This window comes from Aotus nancymaae, unplaced genomic scaffold, assembly GCF_030222135.1.
Source record: "Aotus nancymaae isolate 86718 unplaced genomic scaffold, 86718_ANA_hifiasm-v0.15.2.pri h1tg000036l, whole genome shotgun sequence".
NCBI lineage: Eukaryota > Metazoa > Chordata > Mammalia > Primates > Aotidae > Aotus > Aotus nancymaae.
The window spans coordinates 25,377,103-25,401,189 of NW_026988450.1; the positions used below are offsets into that span (position 1 = coordinate 25,377,103).

The 24,087-nt window shown below is 35.2% G+C and overlaps 1 protein-coding gene across 2 annotated transcripts in view; it reads left to right on the forward strand.

The window, feature by feature from the left end:
- The window catches only part of HNF4G (hepatocyte nuclear factor 4 gamma), a 142,085-nt gene that overhangs the window by 62,745 nt on the left and 55,253 nt on the right, over nucleotides 1-24,087 (forward strand). Inside the window, exon 2 of one of the 2 annotated variants that reach the window (XM_012450919.3) lies at nucleotides 9,154-9,273. The exons of the other annotated variant lie outside the window; for it this stretch is intronic. The gene's annotated coding sequence lies outside the window, so the exon portion shown is untranslated. The remainder of the gene's footprint in view (nucleotides 1-9,153; nucleotides 9,274-24,087) is intronic. 2 annotated transcript variants of the gene reach the window in all.

The following is a 24,087-nucleotide window of genomic DNA, read 5'->3' on the forward strand; positions in this document are numbered from 1 at the left end:
TATATTTTTTATTTTAGTGGAGATGGAGTTTAACCATGTTGGCCAGGCTGGTCTTGAAGTCCTGGGCTCAGGTGATTTGCCTGCCTTGGTGTCCCAAAGTGCTAGGATCTCATTTTTCTCACCAGAGAAAATCAGTGAATTAGATCGCTGGTTTTCAAACAGCACTCTGCAGAATCCTATACATTTGAAATGCTTTTTAGTCTCCCACACAATTCTGACTTTTATCCATTAGTTGCATGCTTGAAATTTATTTAGATACTTCCATAAAGTAAAGGTGTGAAAAGCCCCTGGGCTAGATTACATATGAAATTCCTTTACTTTTAACATTTTATGAGCCATTTATTTTTTTCCTAATTCCTACGCTTGAGTCAGACATGGGAATTACCATACAAATTTTGTGCTTTTCCACTTCTGGAACTGCCTTATACTCCAGACTTTTCATGGAATATCCATCTGCTCTTCTTACTAGTCGAAATTCCATTTGTTTTTCAAGGTCCAACTCTGGCTATCCCTGAGATGAATTGAATTATCAGCCAGGAAAAAACTTTCCTTCCCTGGCATTTTGAAAACAGTAGGTTAGTATTATTTTTGAGACATCGAACTGTTCTTCCATTCTGTTGTGGTTGCTGTGTACTTGATGAGTTTCTGTCATTCCTGCAGAAGCTGGGAAAATCTGACAAGCAAGAGTAGGGTAATGAATAGAAGATAATGAGGGGACCCCAGGGCACTTTCTAGGATGTACACATTCCATCAAGAGGGGGTGTCACAGCCTTAGTGAGATTTCTGTACTGTCCACAGGGAAATTTAATATCAACATGGTCAAATTCTATTTCAATAAAAATTGTGCATCTAAATTTTTAATGAAATTTTTAAAATCTGAAAACTCATTTATAAAAATGTAAAATGCCCAAACAAAAATACGTGTGATGGCCACTTGTAAACACCTCTGGACTGCATACCCTGTGCCTGTCTTCATCCTCTAATATGAACATAATCTACTTGCACACTTGTTCAGGAAAGTTTATGAATTTTGTTGGAAATGCTCAGATAGCCTTTTATATAAGCTTGAATAAAATCATGTTATAGATTTTTTTTTAAATCTAGTGCAAATGACTGTCAAGAACAATATGACAATGTCCTCAAGAAAATCAAATTATTAAGTGGATCATCTTCAAATGTAAAATCTTTTGTTCTTACCCTCAGAATGTCCCCTACTTGAGGCTTTGCAGTATAAAAGCCTTCCCGAATAAAAACGAGATTAAGGAACATTTCACAGTTCATTAAGCAGCAGATAGATTAGCTAATCGCCAAGAAAACATTAAGTCTCATCTGGAAATTTGGGAGGATTTTAATGGGACCTCATTTTATTGATCTTGAAAGATATAGTTTGTATTAAAAGTCTGTTTTGTTTTTTGGAAGGAGTCTCACTCTGTTGCCAGGGGCTGGAGTGCAGTGGCACAATCTCTGCTCACTGCAATCTCTGTCTCCCAGGTTCAAGTGATTCTCCTACCTCAGCCTCCCAAGTAGCTGCAACTACAGGTTCACACCACCATGCCTGGCTACTTTTTGTATTTTTTGTAGTGATGGGTTTCACCAAGTTGTCCAGGCTGGTCTTGAACTCCTGACCTCAGGTGATCTGCCTGCCTCCGCCTCCCAAAATGCTGGGATTACAGGCTTGAGCCACCTCACCTGGACTGATTTTTATTTTGTTTTGTTTTAGATACTTAACTGAGCACCTTTAGATGTTTGTCACTGAAACACTGACAAGTTTATATTTTTTTTAAATGTTGCTTGCTGGTCGTCATGCTCGCTTTTTTCTTATTAAGAATATGTTTAAGTTTTAACCTGTAAAACAAAATTTGACGCAGTCGTATGTTGATTCTACATCTAACAGCGGTAGTGTTTATAACATATTTACACCATTGTTTTATTATTGTTGGCTGAAGTAATTCCTAGTTAACTTTTCACTTTCTGGCTAAAATTGTAATCTAATTCCTTGTTCTGTTTATTACCAAGTAGCAGCGTATTCAGTAGTAACTGAGTATTAGGAAGGACAATTGAGAACTTCTAAACTCAGTGACATGTGAACTGAACATGTGCAGGTATCATAAAATAAAGTTTGAAATGATTTGTTTATGATAAAACAATAGCTCATTAATGAGGAAATGGACAATAGCATGTTACATTTTTCTAAAGTAAATATAAAATGGATTATATTTAGAAACAATAAATGTTGATATATTAAAATACTTATTCATTTATTTCAAATAAGTCACATAATTTATTTATTTATTTATTTATTTTTAGTAATTTTATCTTAATCAGTTAGTCAAGGGATGGTCATTTTCTCTTTTCAACACAAATGTAATTCCTTAAGTGGTTTTGATGGCCCAGGGCAAGACTGCATTTCTTTGTATCTTTTCTTTTTAACAGGACTATTAACATTAAGCAAGCAGATGCTTTCTCCTGTTAAAAAGAAACAATCCACCCATTCCACCCAGAGAAGCTCCCTCTGGTATTCGGCCCCTCCCTGCACTGACATCTGCAAGGCGGCCATTTCTTTTCTCAGCTTTTGTTGCACTGCCCCCTGCATCTCACCAAGTGGACTCGCAGTCTAAATTGTTCAGGTTTCTCATCTTTTTTTCTCCCTAAAATGTAAACCTACCATTGGTGCAGCTCTTCCTTTATTTTAATATTGTGTATTTAATGCTGGGCTTAGGTAAATAAAAGGTCCACTCTCTTAAAACTTAGGGAAATTATGCATTTAAATAGAATGTATATAATACTTTAAAACTGTATATCAAATATTCTCTTAAAAATTATTTATTTATTTATTTATTTATTTATTTTGAAACGGAGTTTCGCTCTTGTTACCTAGGCTGGAGTGCAATGGCGCGATCTCGGTTCACCGCAACCTCCGCCTCCTGGGTTCAGGCAATTCTCCTGCCTCAGCCTCCTGAGTAGCTGGGACTACAGACAAGCGCCACTATGCCCAGCTAACTTTTTGTATTTTTAGTAGAGACAGAGTTTCACCATGTTGACCAGGATGGTCTCGATCTCTTGACTTCGTGATCCACCCGCCTCAGCCTCCCAAAGTTCTGGGATTACAGGCTTGTGCCACCGCGCCCGGCTTAAAATTTATCATAATAACACTTAAGGATCAAACAGGGTGATATCTAATAAGTATTATTATAGTTTCTTAGATATATTATCTCTGTGTTTATATATCTTGATCAATAATAAACAGCACTGACAAGAAAAACTGACTTTTTAGAACAGTGTGCTATACACATGGACACTTTCACATAAAATACTTCAGTTGGATTATCACAACTTTATTATTATTAGTATTACAGATTCAAAAATGAAGTTAATAAATATTCCAGTAGGTCAGGCAGGGTGGCCCACTCCTGTAATCCCAGCACTTTGGAAGGCCCAGGCAGGTGGATCACAAGATCAGGAGTTTCAGACCAGCCCGGCCAATATAGTGAAACTCGGTCTCTACTAAAAATGCAAAAATTAGCCGGGCGTGGTGGCAGGTGCCTGTAGTCCCAGCTACTGAGGAGGTTGAGGCAGGAGAATTGTTTGAACCAGGGAGGCAGAAGTTGCAGTGAGCCGAGATCGTGCCATTGCACTCCAGCCTTGGTGACAAAATAAGACTCCGTCTAAGAAAGAGGAAAGAAAGAAAGAAAGAAAGAGAGAAAGAAAGAGAGAGAGAGAAAGAGAGAGAAGGAAGGAAGAAGGAAGGAAGGGAGAGAAAAAGAGAAAAAGAAAGAAAGGAAAGAAAGAAAAAGGAAGGAAGGAAGGAAGGAAGAAAGAAAGAAAGAAAGAAAGAAAGAAAGAAAGAAAGAAAGAAAGAAAGAAATATTCCAGTTAGAGAAGCTAAGTAGATGGCTGCTTTTCAAAATGTAAATTTTTACTGTTTTAACAAAAGAAAATTTAACTAAATTGGTAATATATTTTCCTTTTGACCCAATGTGTCATTAAGAAGAATTTTAAGTGAATTAGAATGTTTATCTCAGCATTTCGTTAAATAGAAATTGTTAGAAACGAATCACATGACTAAATAGAAGACTGGCTAAGCATGGTATTGTACATCTTCATGATGAGCAATAAACAGTCATTATGAATCATGTGTTTAGCAAAATGGAAAAATTCTCCCAGGTTAATTATAATTGAAAAGAATGGTATATAGAAATGCATAGTGCTGCTGATTGCAATTGCGGAAACATATCTGAGTTCTGAGCGAAAATACTCCAGTGCTTAAGGCTTCTGCCCATCTCAAGGGCCTCTGCAGAACTCTCTGGGCCATCCTCTTTGCCTGGCTACTTCTTCAGGTTCAGCTTCAGTGTTTCTTTCTCAGGAAAGCCTTTGCTGATCTGCAGGGCCACTTCAGACCACGTTATGTTCCCAGACACATGTTCTCATAAAACTCTAATTTTTCTTCATGGTGTATATATTCTGGTTATAATTAATCACCTTGTGGTATCTTTTAAATGTCTGTCTTCCCCAATAGACTATCAGCTTCACTGAAGCAGTAACTGTGTCCTTGTTTACTCAATGCCTGTCACAGTGACTGGGACATAGAATGAGCTCAGCAAACATTTGTTGAGGAAATGAACAAATGAGTGAATTGCAGGGCACTCTCTTAGTACTTTTGATATAATTTCATTGAGACTCCACCAAAAACTTATGAAGTAGAAACCATATTTATTACATTTTATGGATGAGGAAGCTAAATTGTAAAGGAAGAAAATTGTCCAGAGTTATATAGCAAGCAGACAGCTCCAGTGTAAACCTGATGTCTCTGAATGTTGTGCACAAGCTCTTAGCCACCAATTGTAAGCAGTGGTACTCAATGTAACTAAGATAACTATATCTAAATGGCCAACTTTGTAGATCAAATATGCAGAAATATTATAAACTTTATATTAATTTGTTAATAAATTTATGAACAAGTTAAATTCTGAAGAAAATATATTTAAAAATGGAAATTGTGGTAGAATTGTAGTGGTTCTTATGTTTTTGTGCACAATTCTACATTTCCCAAATTCCCTGTACCAAGTACTTACCATTTTCTACAAAAAGGAAGAAAACGATTAAAATCTATTCACCTCAGCATGTTAGAACTAGGTTTCAAGTGTAAATATTTTGACACCAAATTCCAGAGATTTTACTCATCAAAAGAGAAAAATCAGAGTTCTATATATTAAAAAGTTGATCACTATCGTGTGAATTGGCACAAGACAGTGATCAACTATCACTACTTTTCCTTCTTAAGGTAGCCACATTAAGCCTATACCATAGAAACTGTTAATTAAAATCTTGAGCTGATTGAATATATTTCTTTCTATACCTTTTGTACTTTTTGATATTTTTCTATCACTAATACTGGCCAGCAATCAAATTTATATCATCCAGTTTTAAAGATACCTGTTTCATTTATTTTAAACATCAATATTTAAGATAAACTTGCCTTACAAAAATTAATTTTGTTCTTGAAACTCAACTACTGCAATTCTACCACAATTCTACAAAGGTAACACATAATTTAAAAATCTCTCTCTATAGATGTCTTTCTTATACTTTTAATTTTGGTTTTCCTTCCAGTGATTTCTGCCTTGACTGTCCCTGTTCTTGAAGTAAATACAAATGATGAAGGACCCTGAAAAACTCTGGGCTCAGATTTCTCTAGTTTGTTAGATGTTTTGATTAGACAGGGGCATGTGTTTTAAGATACAGCACTTGTTTTAGAGTTAAGTCATGCTACCTACACAGATTATAGTGTCTGCTGCAGACGCTAGTTTCTCCGCTAGGTCTGCTCTAGCTGCCAACCATTTCCTTTATCCAAAGCATCAGATGTGAACCTTGAATGATTATATGGGACCCATTTTTATTCAGGCCTTAATGCCAGACTTAGCTGAGTGTGGTGGCGTGCACTTGTGGTCTCAGCAATGTGGGAAGCTGAGGCAGGAGGATCACTTGAGCTTGGAAGATCGAGGCGGCAATGAGCCATGACTTCACCACATGCACTCCAGCATGTGCAACAGAGCGAGACTCTGTCTAAAAAACAAACAAACAAACAAACAAAAAAACTGGGTAATGTTAAAATCCCACTTATTTCAGCAATTTAAAAAAGTTAAAGATTAAAAACTCAGTTGTTTACTCATTTCTGAATGATAGAAATGCTTTAAAACTCATTTTGACAATCTATTGTTCCACTATAACTAGTGTTTCACTGTGACACTGAAACAATATTTACCTTGTGATAGGCTTCTTTTACCAACTTGCAGACAAGTTTTTCTTTTATGTGTACTTGTATGTGTGAATCAGTGATTCTTTTATTTTGTTATTTTTTTTTTTTTAAGTTTAACATGCCATTGGCTCTAGAAGCTGCCATGTTTAAGACTTTCCGGATAGATACATACTTGATCTTTTACATTTGTCATTTGGTTTGTACACATAATATCATTTATCTGCTCAACAAATTTTTGATGGCTTCCAATCACTCATGTAAAACATGAAAACTTAAATTTTCTGTCTGGCTCTCTCTAAACTCCCCATAAAAACGTCCCACTCTTACTGTCTAATCACACTTCTCACACATCCTTTCACACACTAATTATTTGCCTTTCTTCAACCCAAAAGTCTTCTTTTCTTTTGCCCACCAATCAAAATCTACCTATTCTTTAAAGTCCAGCTTAGACCTAGTTTCAATTATAAATTTTTCCTCTCAATTTCAGGACTGACTAGAATTAGAATAATTTTTTTTTCTCGCTTGTTCATGTTAATTAAGATTGTCAATATTTCTCTCCACAAAGATTGACTCCTTTTGGTAGTCCATTCTCATGCCGCTATAAGGACGTACCTGAGACTGGAAAATTTGTAAAAGAAAGAGGTTTGACTCACAGTTCCGCAGGGCTGGAGAGACCTCAGGAAACTCACAAATATGGTGGAAGGGAAAGCACACATGTCCTTCTTCACTTGTCATCAGCAAGAAGTGCCAAGCAAAAGAGGAAAAGCCCCTTGTGAAACCATCAGATCTTCTGAGAACTTACTCACTATCACAAGAGCAGCATGAGGGTAACCATTCCCTGTGATTCAGTTGCCTCCCACTGGATCCCTCCCACGACATGTGGGGATTATGAAAACTACAATTCAAGATGAGATTTGGGTGGGGACACAGCCAAACCATATCACTCCTTGAGGGTAGGAACCATGTTTTATATTTCTCTTTATGTCTTTAAACTCTAGAACCAAAGGCCACTTATTAGAAAGTTTACAAATTGCTGTTGTTAAATGTAATTTGGAAAAATTTGCCATTGGACTCTTTTTTCTTTTCTTCTTTTTTTTTTTTTTTTTTGAGATGAAGTCTCAGTCTGTTGCCCAGGCTGGAGTGCAGTGGCGTGATCTTGGCTCACTGCCACCTTCGTCTCTTGGGTTAAAACAATTCTCCTGCATCAGTCTCCTGAGTAGCTGGGACTACAGGCATGCGCCACCATGCCTGGCTAATTTTTTTTTTTTTTTTTTAGTAGAGATGGGTTTTCACCATGTTGGACAGGCTGGTCTTAAACTTCTGACCTCAAGTGACCCACCCACCTCAGCCTCCCAAAATGCTGGGATTACAGGCGTCAGCCACCGCACCCGGCCTCATTGGACATTTTGAACAATAAGTCTGGAATCATACAACCTTACTTAGGACTTTAAAGCATTAGAGACTTTAGGGATTATATAGCAAATTCTTCATTTTACAGATGAGAAAACTGCAATTTACATGGGGACAGTATGCATTGGCCATTCTTAATAGCCTTTATCTCAGTGTCTTTGGTAGCATTTCTCATTCTATTTCCTCAAATTTAAAAAAATGAAATATAGGGGTGTGATATTTCCTGTCTGTTAAAAGGTTTTAAAAGGCACTGTTTCATCCTTGGTTTGGTCAGAAAAGCAGAAAGCACTTTAGGAGTTTGAAGTAGGAGGGATTTAATTTCAGGAACAAAATGCTAACAAAACTCATGGAAGGCCTGGAGAAACAGAATTCAGAGCAAGACCGCTGTTAACCTACAGGCTCCCCACTCTCTTTGGCAAGTCAGGGAGCTCCAGAGCACTGATTCAAGAAATGAGCTCCAATAGGGAGGTGGCTGAATTCCAGAAAAGTAACTCAGAGCTACAATAGAATCTCACGTTTGGTGGAGCCTATGTATTTATTCACCTGCAGTTACTGGAGGAATGGTAAAGCTCCTGCCTTTCTTCCACCTTCCAAATTTTACGTGAGTGCTTCTAAATGGCAGAATCTGTGCTGGAAAGGAAACTTACTTTTAAGTGTTTTAGCATCTTGTTTATTTATCTCAGTGGTTTAGTGCCTTTCAATTTAAGGGCAAATATTCCTACACATGTCAATAGCTCACAAATTATCGATCTGCTCTAACACTAAACAGTAACTGATGTTTATAATAATAGAATTGTTAGTGCTGGAAGAGACTAGTGATAAACTGAACTTCATCTTCTCATTTAAAAGACTCAAGTCACATAGCAATGGTGTTGAAGAGCCAACTGTTTTGACCTACCTCCATGGCTCAGATGGAGTGTTTTCCTGTTATACTTGTCCCTGAATTTGCCTACTGCTTTATTCCTACATTCAATTGAATTTTATAACTTTCTGATTTAATAAGGATTTAAACTATCAAATTATTTAGTGCTAAGACCATGGTTGAGTTTTATAAGACACTTCAAAAAATTGTACATGAGACATACACACAGCTACAAGGGAGTTTAGATTGCTCATTGCTCTTCCAAGGTGAAATCACCATTTTATCTGATGACTTACAAATGAAAAATGTGACCAATAAATCTAGTCAGATCTCTCAATGTTGTGAATGATCCTCCCGGTAGCCAAATATTATAAGTCTATCATGACATGATTGCTTACTTCATGTTGACTTGTTGTTTTGTATGGAACTTCCTGTGGCGTTAGAGTTTTCTTAAGTATAAACCATTCCAAAATCACACTGTTATTACAGGTTGCTTCGTCCTCAGGCTCTCTAGTATTCCTTCTGGGCTATTGGTCTTTCAACATGCAGTTAGGGGATTAAAGTAAATCATTTAATCCATGCAGCATGTCACTCAATAGTATACTTTTGGAAATTGTTTCCACAGGAGCACCAGCGAAAGCAGCCGGTCTGAGATATTGACACTATAGAAAAAACTGACAGCTTACTCCTTGTATTGATTCTACTCTTCTCTACAAATATAGACTCCGTTCCCTACCACAGCCTTGTAAGTGGTGCCTGCTGAGGCTGCTAAATTGCTTTGTAAATTATTTATTACTTGGACACCTTGTAAAGATCTCTTTCCTTCTTGTTTGACTTGCTTGTGCTTTCTAGGTTCATATATACTGAAAGGTCTCAAAGTGCACACTGACCATAACCTTCTTATGGAATCCTTTCCTTCCTGTCTTTTATTGCAAATATGATTTTCCTTGCCTATATGATAACTATGTCTTTTGTCATTGGTTTTTATTTCTGATCTGTTGCTTACAAAATATCATAAATGTTTATATGTACATGTTTGGAGCCTGGCACTGGGCAAGTAATTAGCATATTCTCAGATTAAAAGTTTAAATATTTAAAGGACATTTATTTAATAGTGGGGATGAGTTTGTATTAATAAAAACTTTATCAGAGCAAATGCACATCTTTAGTTTATTCACACTTATGTAGCAGAGTCAATGTTTTGAAAAAAGATGGTAAGTGGTTTCTCTCTTTTCTTATTTGTTCTTACGGATATTTGGTTTTCTGAAGAATTTTTAAAATGTTTATAATGTAGGTAATAAAAAACAATTTTTTTGTCCAGTAAACAGAACAATTTGAGCAGATTGTAATTGTCCACTTTTAGCTAACTGAAACCATACACTCACATGTAAAATACTCAATAGAAAAAGTCTGTGCTGAATAATTTGCATTTTCCTCTCTCCCTCTCTTAGTTTCCTACATTAGTCATCTCAGCACTAGTATAAATTTGTTGACTTAGGTCCAGAGTTATTTCAGTGCCTCTTATAATTTGGAAATCCAAGAAGCTACTCCTCTCACCTATCCCTCAAAATTCATTAGTTTGTGTTTGGAAAGTACAGGCTTTTCAATCTTGTCTCTGTCATTCATGAGTTCTGTGACTTTAAGCAAGTAAATTAGCCTTTATTAACATCGACTTCTACTATGAAATGAAGTAGTAATAATATCTATCCAAAGGATTACTGGAAGAATAAATGTGGTATATTTGGAGTCTTAGAACAGGCATATATTAGGTATCAGTGTTGTTTACAACATGTTACTGATAGATAATTTTTTACTTGATAATTTAATTTTATGATAATTATATTTTATATAATATCAATAAATACATGTTGAGAATAAAAAATGCAGTTAGTAATTATATGCTAAAATCATAGTATCTTGTAGGCAATTTTTTTAGGTTGTAGAAATTTGGCCAGGTGCAGTGGCTCATGCCTGTAATCCTAGCACTTTGGGAAGCCAAGGCGGCAGATCACATGAGGTTGCGAGTTCGAGACCAGCCTGATCAACATGGAGAAACCCCGTCTCTACTAAAAATACAAAATTAGCTGGGTGTGGTGGCACATGGCTGTAATCCCAGCTACTCGGGAGGCTGAGGCAGGAGAATCACTTGAACCCAGGAGGCGGAGGTTGTGGTGAGCTGACAAAGTGCCCCTGCACTCCAGCCTGGGCGACAAGAAACTCCACCTCAAAAAAAAAAAAAAAAAATTGAAAAGCACAAAAATACACTTCTAAAATCACTGCAATTCTTTTTCTTTTCTTTTCTTTTCTTTTTTTAAGACAGGATCTGCCTCTGTTGCCGAGGCTGGAGTGCAGTGGTACAATTTCTGCTCACTGAAACCTCCGCCTCCTGGATTCAAGTGATTCTTGTGCCTCAGCCTCCCATGTAGCTGGGATTACAGGCGCACGCCACCACACCCAACTAATTTTTTTTTTTTTTTTTTTTTTTTAGTGAAAATAAGGTTTCTCCATGTTGGCTAGGCTGGTCTCAAACACCTGACCTCAGGTGATCCACCCGCCTCGGCCTCCCAAAGTGCTGGGATTACAGGTGTGAGCCACCACTCCTGGCCAGATCACTGTAATTCTCATTGAAATGGGGAATGCAAGTCACTTTGAGGACTAAGGATTAGGCCATGAAGATTTATAAGCAGAAGAGGCCAGCTGTTTCTAGATAGGCCACTGTGTTTAAGAGATGGGCACACGAAGAAGAATGCTTTACCAAAACACGTGGCTTTAGACAGTGAGGCCCTTGCCATACCTAGAAGTCTGTTTCAGTGATGGCCTCTTCAGGCCAGGTTTATTCTAGGGCAGTGCTGGTTTTCTTGTGCATGGCTTTGTGCCAGCACATATCACTATGACTTCATTTCATTCTTTCCTTGCATATTGAAAGTAATCACCTTTAAGATGAATTTTCTACACCTGTTTTCATACTCAATTCCTGGCTCGAAATGCTTGTTCCTTAACATTATTCCAATGTTTCAAGGCCCAGCTCAAATGCCACCTCCCCAACCTGATCTGTCACTCTTATTACCACCTATTTTTTTCCCTCCCTTCTAAATTTTTTCAGCATTGATAGTATGAATTACCCTAAGTAGTGTCTGAGATCAAATATAATGCTGTCTGCTTTAATAATTATTTAATGTAAAACTGTCTATTTAGCTAGAAACCCATAGGAGAGTCTTAATGAAAGATTAAAGAAGAAGCCAAAGACGGGCTAAAGCAGAGTATTTTCAGATAAAAGGCATGGTCCAGCACCAGATGGGAGCATTATCATGACCCCCTATGTTTGTGCACATTTCACATATGTGCCGCATTCTCACCAATAATGATGGCCTTCACCACACTATTTTGTACATTACATAATGCTTGCACCTAATTTATTTCATTTATTCCTGAAAGCCATTTTATGAGATGGGTCTCTTTATCCTCATTTTGTAGAGAACCAAAGCCCAGAAGGGGTTACAATGATTTGTCCTGAGTCACACTGAAGTCCATTACTTTTATTTTCTATCCATCCCAGCTGACCTTACACAGTGGCTCATCTCACCCTCACAGAAACCACACAAGGAAGGCCAGAAAGATATTTCTGGCTTTGATTTATAAGCAAGGAGGCTGATTTCTCTTGAGAAAAAGTCAAAGAAAGATTTCTCATCCAAGCAGTCTCTCCCTTTTTCGTTTTTGGAGCAGAGAAAGAGTGAAATTCTCTGAGCAATAAGATTCGTTTGACACAAAAAACAAGTGGAAGTCTGCAGACCACTTTGTGCAGCAAATGCATGAGGGAACAGAGTTGGAATATGACTGAAATATATATATATATACTCAACACATAAATACATATGTAGTCATATACATATGAATCCTAAAATACTTAAATATATGTGAAAATATGTATTGAAACATGTATATCTTTCTTATTTTAGATACATTTAGTAAAATTTGGGATAGAAGGGAAAATCTCATCATTGGAATGGACCAGATTTGTGTTAAACAATTTGAGAAAAGAAAGCAAGGTATGGGAGGATCTAAAATGGCCGAATAGGAACAGCTCCAGAGTGCAGTTCCCAGCAAGAACAATGCAGAAGGACACATTTAAAGCAGTGTCTAGAGGAAAATTTATAGAAATAAACGCCCACATGAGAAGCAAGGAAAGATCTAAAATTGACACCCTATCATCCAAGTTGAAAGAGCTAGAGGAGCAAGATCAAAAAAACTCAAAAGCTAGCAGAAAACAAGAAATAACTAAGACCAGAGCAAAACTGAAGGAGCTAGAGACACAAAAAAACCCTTTAAAAAATCAATACATCCAGGAGCTGGTTTTTTGAAAAGATCAACAAAATAGACAGACTGCTAGCCAGATTAATAAAAAAGAAAAGGGAGAAGAATCAAATAGATGCAATAAAAAATAATAAAGGGGATATCACCACTGATTCCACAGAAATACAAACTACCATCAGAGATTACTACAAACAACTTTATGCACATAAACCAGTAAACCTGGAAGAAATGGATAAATTCCTGGACACTTACATCCTCCCAAGCCTAAACCAGGAAGAAGTTGACACCTTGAATAGACCAATAACAAGGGCTGAAGTTGAGGCAGCAATTAGTAGCCTAAAAAAGTCCAGGGCCAGACTGGTTCACAGCTGAATTCTACCAGATGTACAAAGAGGAGCTGGTACCATTCCTTCTGAAACTATTCCAAACAATCCAGAAACAGGGAATCCTTCCCAAATCATTTTATGAGACCAACATCATCCTGATACCAAAACCTGGCAGAGACTCAACAAAAAAAGAAAGCTTCAGGCCAGTATCCATGATGAACATAGATGCAAAAACCTTCAATAAAACACTGGCAAACCAATTGCAACAGCACATCAAAAAGCTTATCCATCACGATCAAATAGTCTTCATTCCAGGGATGCAAGGGTGGTTCAACATATGCAAGTCTATAAATGTAATCCACCACATAAACAGAACCAAAGACAAAAACCACATGATTATCTCAATAAATACAGAGAAGGCCTTTGACAAAATTTAACAGCCCTTTATGCTAAAAACTCTCAATAAACTAGATATCGAAGGAGCATATCCCTAAACATTAAAAGCTATTTATGACAAACCTACAGCCAATATCATACTGAATTGGCAAAAACTGGAAGCATTCCCTTTGAAATCCAGCACTAGACAAGGATGCCCTCTCTCACCACTCCTATTCAATATAGTATTAGAAGTTCTAGCCAGAGAAATTAGGCAAGAAAAAAAAATAAAGGCTATTAATTAGGAAAAGAGGAAGTGAAATTGTCTCTATTTGCAGATGACATGATTGTATATTTAGAAGACCCTATCATCTCTGCCCAAAATCTCCTTAAACTGATAAGCAACTTCAGCAAAGTCTCAGGATACAAAATCAATGAGCAGAAATCACAAGCATTTTTTTTACACCAATAACAGACAAACAGAGAGCCAAATCATCAGTAAACTCCCACTCACAATTGTTGCAAAGAGAATAAAATACCTAGGAATACAACTAACAAAGGATGTAAAGAACCTCTTCAAGGAGAACTACAAACCACTGCTCAAGGAAATAAGAGAGGACACAAACAGATGGAGAAACATTCCATGCTCATGGTTAGGAAGAATCAATATCATGAAAATGGCGATACTGCCAGAAGTAATTAACAGATTCATCACTATTCCCATCAAGGTATGAATGACCTTCTTCACAGAACTGGAAAAAACCACCTTAAACTTCATATGGAAACAAAAGAGAGCCCGCATAGCCAAGACAATCCTAAGCAAAAAGAACAAAGCCGGAGGCATCACGCTACCTGATTTGAAACTATACTACAAGGCTACAGTAATCAAAACAGCATGGTACTGGTACCAAAACAGAGATATAGACCAATGGAACAGAACAGAAGCCTAGAGGCAACACCACACATCTACAATCATCTGATCTTTGACAAACTTGACAAAAACAAGCAATGGGGAAAGGATTCCCTGTTTAATAAATGGTGTTGGGAAAACTGGCTAGCAGTGTGCAGAAAGCAGAAACTAGACCCCTTCCTGACACCTTACCCAAAAATTAACTCCAGATGGATTAAAGACTTAAACATAGGACCTAACACCATAAAAACCCTAGAAGAAAACCTAGGCAAAACAATTCAGGACATAGGCATAGGCAAGGACTTCATGACTAAAATGCCAAAAGCATTGGCAACAAAAGCCAAAATAGACAAATGGGACCAAATTAAACTCCAGAGCTTCTGTACAGCAAAAGAAACAATCATTAGCGTGAACCAGCAACCAACAGAATGGGAAAAAATTTTTGCAATCTACCCATCTGACAAAGGGCTAATATCCAGAATCTACAAAGAATCGAAACAGATTTACAAGAAAAAAACAAACAAACCCATCCAAAAGTGGGAGAAGGATATGAACAGACACTTTTCAAAAGAAGACATATGAGACCAATGAACATATGAAAAAATGCTCATCATCACTGATTATTAGAGAAATGCAAATGAAAACCACGTTGAGATACAATTTCAAGCCAGTTAGAATTGTGATCATTAAAAAATCTGGAGACAACAGATGCTAGAGAGGATGTGGAGAAATAGGAACATTTTTACACTGTTGGTGGGAGTGTAAACTAGTTCAACCATTGTGGAAGACAGTGTGGTGCTTCTTCAAGGACCTGGACATAGAAATTCCATTTGACCCAGCAATCCCATTACTGGGTATCTACCCAAAGGATTATAAATCATTCTATTATAAAGACACACACACATGTATGTTCATAGAGGCACTGTTTGCAATAGCAAAGACCTGGAACCAAACCAAATGCCCATTGACGATAGACTTGACAAGGAAAATGTGGCACATATACACCATGGAATATTATGCAGCCATAAAAAATGATGAATTTGTGTCCTTTGTAGGGACATGGATGAATCTGGAAACCATCATTCCCAGCAAACTGACACAAGAACAGAAAATCAAACACCGCATGTTCTCACTCATAGGCGGGTGTTGAACAATGAGAACACATGGACACAGGGAGGGGAACATGACACACTGGGGTCTATTGGGGGGGGCCAAGGGAGGGACAGTGGTCGGGGTGGGGAGGTCAGGGAGGGATAACATGGGGAGAAATGCGAAATGTAGGTGACAGGGGGGTGGAGGCAGCAAATCACATTGCCATATGTGTACCTATGCAATAATCCTGCATGATCTGCACATGTACTGCAGACCCTAAAGTACAATAAAAAAAAAAAGAAAGAAAGAAAGAAAGAAAGAAAGAAAGAAAGAAAGAAAGAAAGAAAGAAAGAAAGAAAGAAAGAAAGAAAGAAAGAAAGGTATATATTTGGAGGGAAAGGAACTATTAGACTGAACTATACTGAGTAGTCTGAGTTTCATGTCCTGGGAATAAATGGAGGCTGGTTGGACACGTTTCCCCATCCTGAAGAGTGTTTGGAAAAAGGCATGCTTTCTTTCTTACAAAATGAACCATTGAGGCAAATAGCTGTAAAGGCATATACAGCAAAATAGCTTTGCCAAATGTTTATATACCATGGATATTTCCAACAAAAGTGTAAGAGATTGTCCATTTGACTACATTCTTATCAGTATTTGGTATTGTAATTGAACAGGTGATTGTCCATTTGACTACATTCTTATCAATACTTGGTATTGTAATTGAAAAATAATAAAATCCTAGTTTGAAAATTTTTAAAATTATTGTTTATAACATTGAGCTTAGGATGAAAATATTTTATATATTTGTTTACTGATTGCATTTCTTTTTAAAAAATATAGTATAAATTCTTAACTTTTTGTTTACCTAGTTTAACAACAGTGTTTTAAAATCAATTTATGTAAGCTTCATAGTTTTTTTTACCTGTTTAAATGTTTATAAGCATATATGGTTCCCCTGATGATCATATATATATATATATATATATATATATATACATATATAAGAATTAGACTTTTTTTGCTGAACCTGTTAATTTTATTAAGCCTGATTATTTTCTTCTTATTATTTTTCCAAAAAATTTAAAAATTTTGTCCCAAACAATTGGGGGTATGTTTTCTTTAATTTTTTCTGTTTCTACATTTTCCACTGCAAGTAAATTTGTAGATGTAGACATCAATGCCAAATAATAGAATCTACACTTTGTATGTTAATATTTTTCCAATGCAATAACTCTGAGCAGCATTGTATTGTTATTTTAAATAGTAACAGTATATATTAGGAAAACTGAATGATTATAAGCTTAGAGTTCATTCACAAAATTTATTAAGTTCATACTTGGTTGAAACAATCATAAAAAAATCAGAACTGTCTAAAACATCAAACCTTCCTGCAAAGAGAAGACAGTTAATGAGATTATAAACATGTATTCAATACATTAACAAGCTGCATGAAATAAATGACATAATAAAATCAGATAAAGTGTTGTTTTTACAGAGTAAGGAAAAAGCTACCACTCTCCCTCACAACACACACATACACTGGTTGACAATACACAAGGAGACTATGAAAAAATCATGTGACAGATAAGTAACTAAAATAAATTTAAATCATTTTTATTGCCCAAAATAATGAGATGAACATTAGTAAGGTCTTTTCTTACAGTTGCATAAATTAGGCTTTAATTTGTGACCATTGAGAATACTGCTCCAGACTAGGGATTAAGTTTGTTTTTATTGAATGTAATAAATAAAGATTCCACATTAAAATATTATGAATCATGTGCATTTAGAAACAATCTTATCAAAGGCCAGTACTGTGGTTTATTAGTTCTTGAAATTATTGCCTAGATTATTGCCTTGAACATAGTAAGTGGTCTTTTTTTTAATGAATGAATTAACAGTGGCAAAATGTAATATTTGAAAGGATCAGATTTTAGATAATACCAGTAATAACATATGTAGAAATAAACATGCTCTGAAATGCAGAGTTATAGAAAAGTATATTTATTTAACAATAAACATCTCTACTTTAAAAAGGCAACAAAAACAGTGTTTATTTAAATTGACTTTGAATTGCCACCTGCTATCTATATGCAAGGTGACTTTTTTGGTGTTAAGGAAACTATATTGTTTCATAGCTTGGTCTCCATTCATGAGTAAGTGATGCCGGTAGTACACTGATATATCTCATCAAATAACAAAACACTGAAGACAGAGTAAGATGAATATCATAGGAAAGGAAAAATGGCAGAGATTATGGGACAAAATGACTTTTGCTTGCTCTATTTATGCTTTTGCAACTGATTCACAGATTATGTTCCTAAGACTTAAACTAGTATCCTACTCTTCTCATTGTGTCATCTTTAAAATCACCAACAATGATATTTCATATCATGCAAAGTCATATAGAAAACTTTAATAAAGTTGTAATATCTGAAGTTTCCATTTTTAATATCCCCATGTGATGGCATTCACTTCTATCCCATTTATTATAATAGTTAAGGATGGGAAGTTATTATTATATTAAAGAAGACTTTGGAGAACTAACTTGTAATGTAACTATAGGCCTCAGAATTCACTATGCTGAGGAGCTAGTAGGATCCTGACATTTAATTGTCTCTGCCTGAGCATTCTGTCAACTTTGGAACTTGTATAAGGGAAGTGTGATAATTTTTTTTTTTTTTTAAGACAAACTCTCCTCTGTCACCCAGGCTGAAGTACAGTGGCACGATCTTAGCTCACTGCAGCCTTCACCTCCTGGGTTCATGCAATTCTTATTCCTCAGCCTCCCAAATAGCTGGGCCCACAGGCGCTGCCATCATGCCTACCTAATTTTTGTAGTTTTAGAGATGGAGTTTCACCATGTTGGCCAGGCTGGTCTCGAACTTTCGGTCTCAAGTGATCTGTCTGCTTTAGCACTTTTAATTTTTTATAATGAAATATTTGGTACAAACACACAAACATTTGTAGTATAAAGAATAATACTGAAATCAGCACAATATAGTCCCAAACTTAATAAAGAAATGGAAAAATATCAATATTTCTATAAGTTTTGCCCCATTATTGATCAATTATTTATTCCTTCCGTCTTCAACAAAGTCTTTAAATTTTGTGAGCTATTGTATTATAGTTATGAGCAGGTATTACTAATAACTAATAACTGAATGACAAAACATCCATGGGAAAAATAATGTAATATTAAAACTAATATTTAAAAATCTGTTACTTCTTCAGTAGTGTATATTCAAGTAATATATATTCAATATAAGTAATAAGAAAAAAAAATTCAGAGTTCCAGAAAATTATTCTGTAATAAGAGTAAACAAAATTTACAGTAAAATGTACTTCTTAAAGATAATTGGTCTTTTAAAAATACTATTCTAGTCACGGTTATTCTTTATTCTTTTTTCTTGTCATGAGCTCTTCCTGACACCTACTGGCAGGGTTCTAGTAGCTTCCTGAATATATCTTAGTATAATAATTTTTTTTCAACTCTGTGGATGTTAACGTTAACTTCACAACACTGGAGGTCTTTTTGTTTATGTTTTCTGTGTCCGTCACCCCTTAACTACTCACACAAAAGCTTGACGTTACCAGTTGTTCTTAGGGCAGTTTCAAACTCCTAGTTATTTTAAACAGCCACCAGAATTCTCCATCTCTTAACTTTCAGAGGGAATTTGCTCCCAAATGTTGGATTTCTTAAATAATTTTGAATCTCTTCTTACCACTTAATTTATAAAAAGAGAATCTCTCTACACAGCTCAAGAACATAACTGGTTGTCATGAAAGAGCTCCTATAATATTTGGTTTTTATTCCATGAAAATTACTAAGACTACAACCAAAAAAGTGGTAAAAAAAAAAGACATAGAAAACATAGAAATACATGTAGAAATATTATAATGAAGCAGTAGCAAATACATTATTGCTATACAGATATATATATATGAATGGCATTAAAATATGTAAAAAAAGGTTTTGCTATGTCTCTGATGACTGTCTAAAGTTTTGTGACTATGAGAAATGTAGTTTTTGGAAAAATCCAGAGCTAGATTTTACTAGATTTAGAAACATTATCTTAACAACAAAATGCAAATTTTGTTTCAGAAAAGGTATTTCCTCAGTTCCAATGCCCTATGATTCAGGAAAACCTAGTCGAATAGGGTCTACAGGCCTTTGCTTGTTCCTCACAAGCTTTGATGGGGTATACAAATGCTGTGTAGATGAAAAGGGCTTGATGACTTGAGAACCAAACAGGGCTGTGTATTATCTCTGTTTTAAAACAAAGTCTGTTTTCTCTATTAGCAGAAAAGGTATGTGTTTCTGTTTGTGGGTCATCAAAATACACCTAATTTTGTCAGGCGGAGGACGCTACATCTGATTCCTTATGAAAGAAAGTCATAACTGCTGGACACAGTAGAGGCCAGGAGAAGGCTAGACATTGTAGAGAAATTAAAGGAGGTATAAAGTGCAATATATATCTAATAAATAATTTATTGAAGAAAAGATAAAATGGTTTCATGTAGCTATTGAAGAGGAGCAAATCATTATAAATTCAAGGCAGAAAATCTTCATTTCATCTGAACCCATATTACCAAATGTTTTTCTTTCTAGTTGTTCCCTGATCTTTCCTAGATATCGTGGATTTCTTTACAGTGCTGAAAAAAAATCTCTCCAGATATTTCGGTGTTCCCAGCTTTTGTTACTGTAGGTTAAAACTTTATTTATAAGATTCCTGAAATTTTTTTTAAATTAAAAGAACATTCCTATGATATGGTATGTCAGTTTAGAAACTAAACTTAAATTGGATTTAATATCCTGATATCTTTGATTTGCTATAAAATCTTTTAAAAAATATACAAGCACTACTTAAAATTAACTGGAATATGATTAGTATAGTATAGATATTAATAGAGACCCTACTGAAAATTTTAAAAGAAGTTTGAGGTATCTATACCACAGACAAATGCTAGGACATTTGGGAACCACATAGAATTTTTAAATTCCATCATAGAATCCCTATTGGCACACAAGACAAAAAAAAAAAGATATGCTTAATGTAAGAGACACATATATTCTTGTTTCAGCAAGATTATATATAAATCAAATTTCTCTAAAAGAAAATATTATTTGTCTGACAGTGACTCTTCATTTTGAGGTATATTACTCAAAACCCATACACAGTTTTTGAGTCTTCTATTAACTTGTGTAAAGTTCAAAAGGAACAAAAAGCAATGAAAGTCCAGTAGGAACAGTGAAGTTTCCTAACAAATTTGATAACCTAGATAAAATGGACAAATTTCTAGGAAGACGCAAAGTATCAAATCTGACTCAAGTACAAACAGCAACTCTGAACAGGCTTATAACGTGTAAAATAATTAAATTAGTGATCAAAAAAATTCCCACAAGAAAAGTCCAGAATTGTATGACTTGACTGGTGAATTTGAGCAAGTATTTAAAGACAAGTTATCACAAATCCTTTTGAAAATACTTTCAAATATTGAGGAAAAGGGAGCACAATTTATTATATGAGGCCAGTATTACCCTGATAACAAAACAGGACAAAGACATCAAAAGAAAAAAATGGACAGAAAAGCAATCTTATGAATGTAAGTGAAAAAAATCCTCAACAAAATACTGTACTAGCAAACCAAACACAGCAACATAAAAAAAGATTATCTATCATAATCAAGTGGGCTTTATCTCACAAGTGAAAGGGTGGTTCAACATTAAAAAATCAGTGTATACTAAAAGAATAAAGAACAAAAGCCACATGATCATCTCAGTAGAAACAGAAAAAGCATTTTACAAAATCCAACACATTTTTAAGAAAAAAACTTAACAAGCCAGAAATAGAAGTGAACTTTAGCAACCAAATAAAGTACATTTATGGCAAACCCATATAAAACATCAAACAAATGCTGAAAGATTTCAAGTCAGGAACAAGATAAGAATGTCTGGTTTTGCTGCTTCTATGCAACATTTTACTAAAGGTCCAAGCCAGGGCAACTAAGCAAGAAAAAGAAAGAAAACATGTCTAGATTGGAAAGGAAGAAGTAAAACTATGTCAATTTGCAGATGACATGATGTTTTAAATAGAAAGCCCCAAGAAACCCCTCAGTAGCTATTCAAACTAATAAATGGGTTATAGGATACAAGATTAATATACAAAAATTAGTTTTATCTCTATAAATCAGCAATAAACAGGTGAAATTAAGAAAATAATTTCATTAACATAGCATTAAAATAATAAAGTACTAATAATCAAGTTTAACAAAAGAAAGAAGATGTGCACTAAAAACTACAAACATTATTGAGAGAAATGGAAGAATTCCTTAATAATTAGAAAGACATCCCATGTTAATGGATTGGAATAGTTAATATATAAGTAAGAGGGCAATATTCCACAATTGATTTACATTTTTAACATAGTCCTAACGAAATTCCAGCTGTCTTTTTTTTTTTTTTTTGGCGGATCTTGACAAGCTGATAATAAAGTTCAGATAAAAATTCAAGAGACCCAAAATATGCAAAAAGGAAAACTTAACAACAGCATAAAATCATAGCTGAATTAACCACACTTTCCAATTTCAAAACTTACTGCAAAGATACAGTAATTAAAGCTGTACAGTATTAATATAGGAACAGATATGTAGATTAATGAGACAGAATTGAGAGTCCAGTAGGGGAAAAAGCCTCATGTATTTATGATCAATTGATTTTGACAAGGGCACCAAGACAATTCAATTGAGAAAAAGTAGTCTCTTGAAAAAATGGTGCCAGTACAACTGGAAATTTACATGCAAAAGAATGATGCTGAATGCTTACTTGACTTAATATACAAAAATTAACTAAAAGCGATTAATGACACAAATGTAACTGCTAAAACTATCAAACTCTTAAAAGAAAACATATTCATGAGCTTATATTAGGCAATGGATTATTAGATATCACAATAAAATCATAAACTACAGAAGAAAAAGTAAGTCAGACTTCTCCCAAATTAAAAACCATTGTGCTTCAAAAGACATTATCAATAAAGTGAAGAGACAATTCATACAATGGGAGATGTTTGCAAGCCATGTCTGATAAGGGTCTCATATGAAGAATATATAAAGAACTCTTACACTGCAGCAACAATATGATGAAAACTCAATCAAAAATGGGCAAGGGATTTGAATAAATGTTACTCCAAAGAAGACATATAAAGGGACAATAAGCACATGAAAAGATGCCCAACATCCAACATCGTTAGTCATTAGGCAAGTGCAATTTAAAACAATGAGACAATGCTTTACATCCCCCATAATGACTATAATGAAATAGAAAGTAACAAGTGTTGGTGAGGATGTGGAGGAATTGAAATCTCATATATTACTGGTTAGAATGTAAACAGGGAAACTGCTCTGGGAAAATGTTTAGCAGTTTTTCGTTTTGTTTTTTTTTTTGAGACAGAGTCTTGCTCTGTCACCAGGCTGGAGTGCAGTGGCACGATGTTCGCTCACTGCAACCTCCGACTCCCTAGTTCAAGTGATCCTCCTCCCTCAGCCTCCTGAGTAGCTGAGATTACAGGCATGTGCCACTACATCCAGCTATTTTTTTTTTTTTTGTATTTTTAGTAGAGTCGGGGTTGCACCATGTTAACCAGGATGGTCTCGATTTCTTGACCTCATGATCTGCTCACCTTGGCCTCCCAAAGTGCTGGGATAAGAGGCATCAGCCACCATATCAGGTCAGCAGCTTTTCATAAAGACAAATATAGAGTTACCATATGATCTAGCAATTTCTCTTTACAACATGTACCCAAGAGCATTTATAATATATGTCACATTAAAAATTATATAACAATGTCCATAGCATTTTTCATAAAAACTGAACAGAGGAAATAATTTATATTTCCATCAGCTAACCTATGGATAAGTAAAATGGGTTATATTTTTAATAGATAACCCATTTTACTTATCCATAGGTGGCTGATGCCTGTAATCCCAGCACTTTGGGAGGCCAAGGTGGGCGGATCATGAGGTCAAGAGATTGAGACCAAAAGAAAAAGCAAGCTTTTAAATATATGGTAAACTGCCTCATCCTATGCAAATAATTAAAGAAACACAAGGGTAAACAACAATGTAACATGGCTCTTACCATTCAATTTTTAAACATGTCTTTTAATATTTGGTATTGATGAAGTTTGGAAAAAAACAGGCATTCTATTATGATATATTATTGGAGTGTGTGTAATTATTATAATTGCTTTGAAGTGATTTAACCTAAAAAAAAAGAGTCTACCTTTGACCCCAAAATTCTTCCTAAGGACACACATTATTACTAATGATATTTGTAGGCTAGTCATGATATTGTCTGTAATAGCAAAAGTTTGGAAGTAACTCAACTATCTATTAGTAGGGAGTAGTTCAATAGATGATGATATGGACATGTTTTTAAACAAAATATACAAAACAAAATGCATATTGTAATATATTTGTATTTTGAAAGTACACAAACATACACATGCAGTTTTTACATGTGTATACTTTTTCTGGACAGATA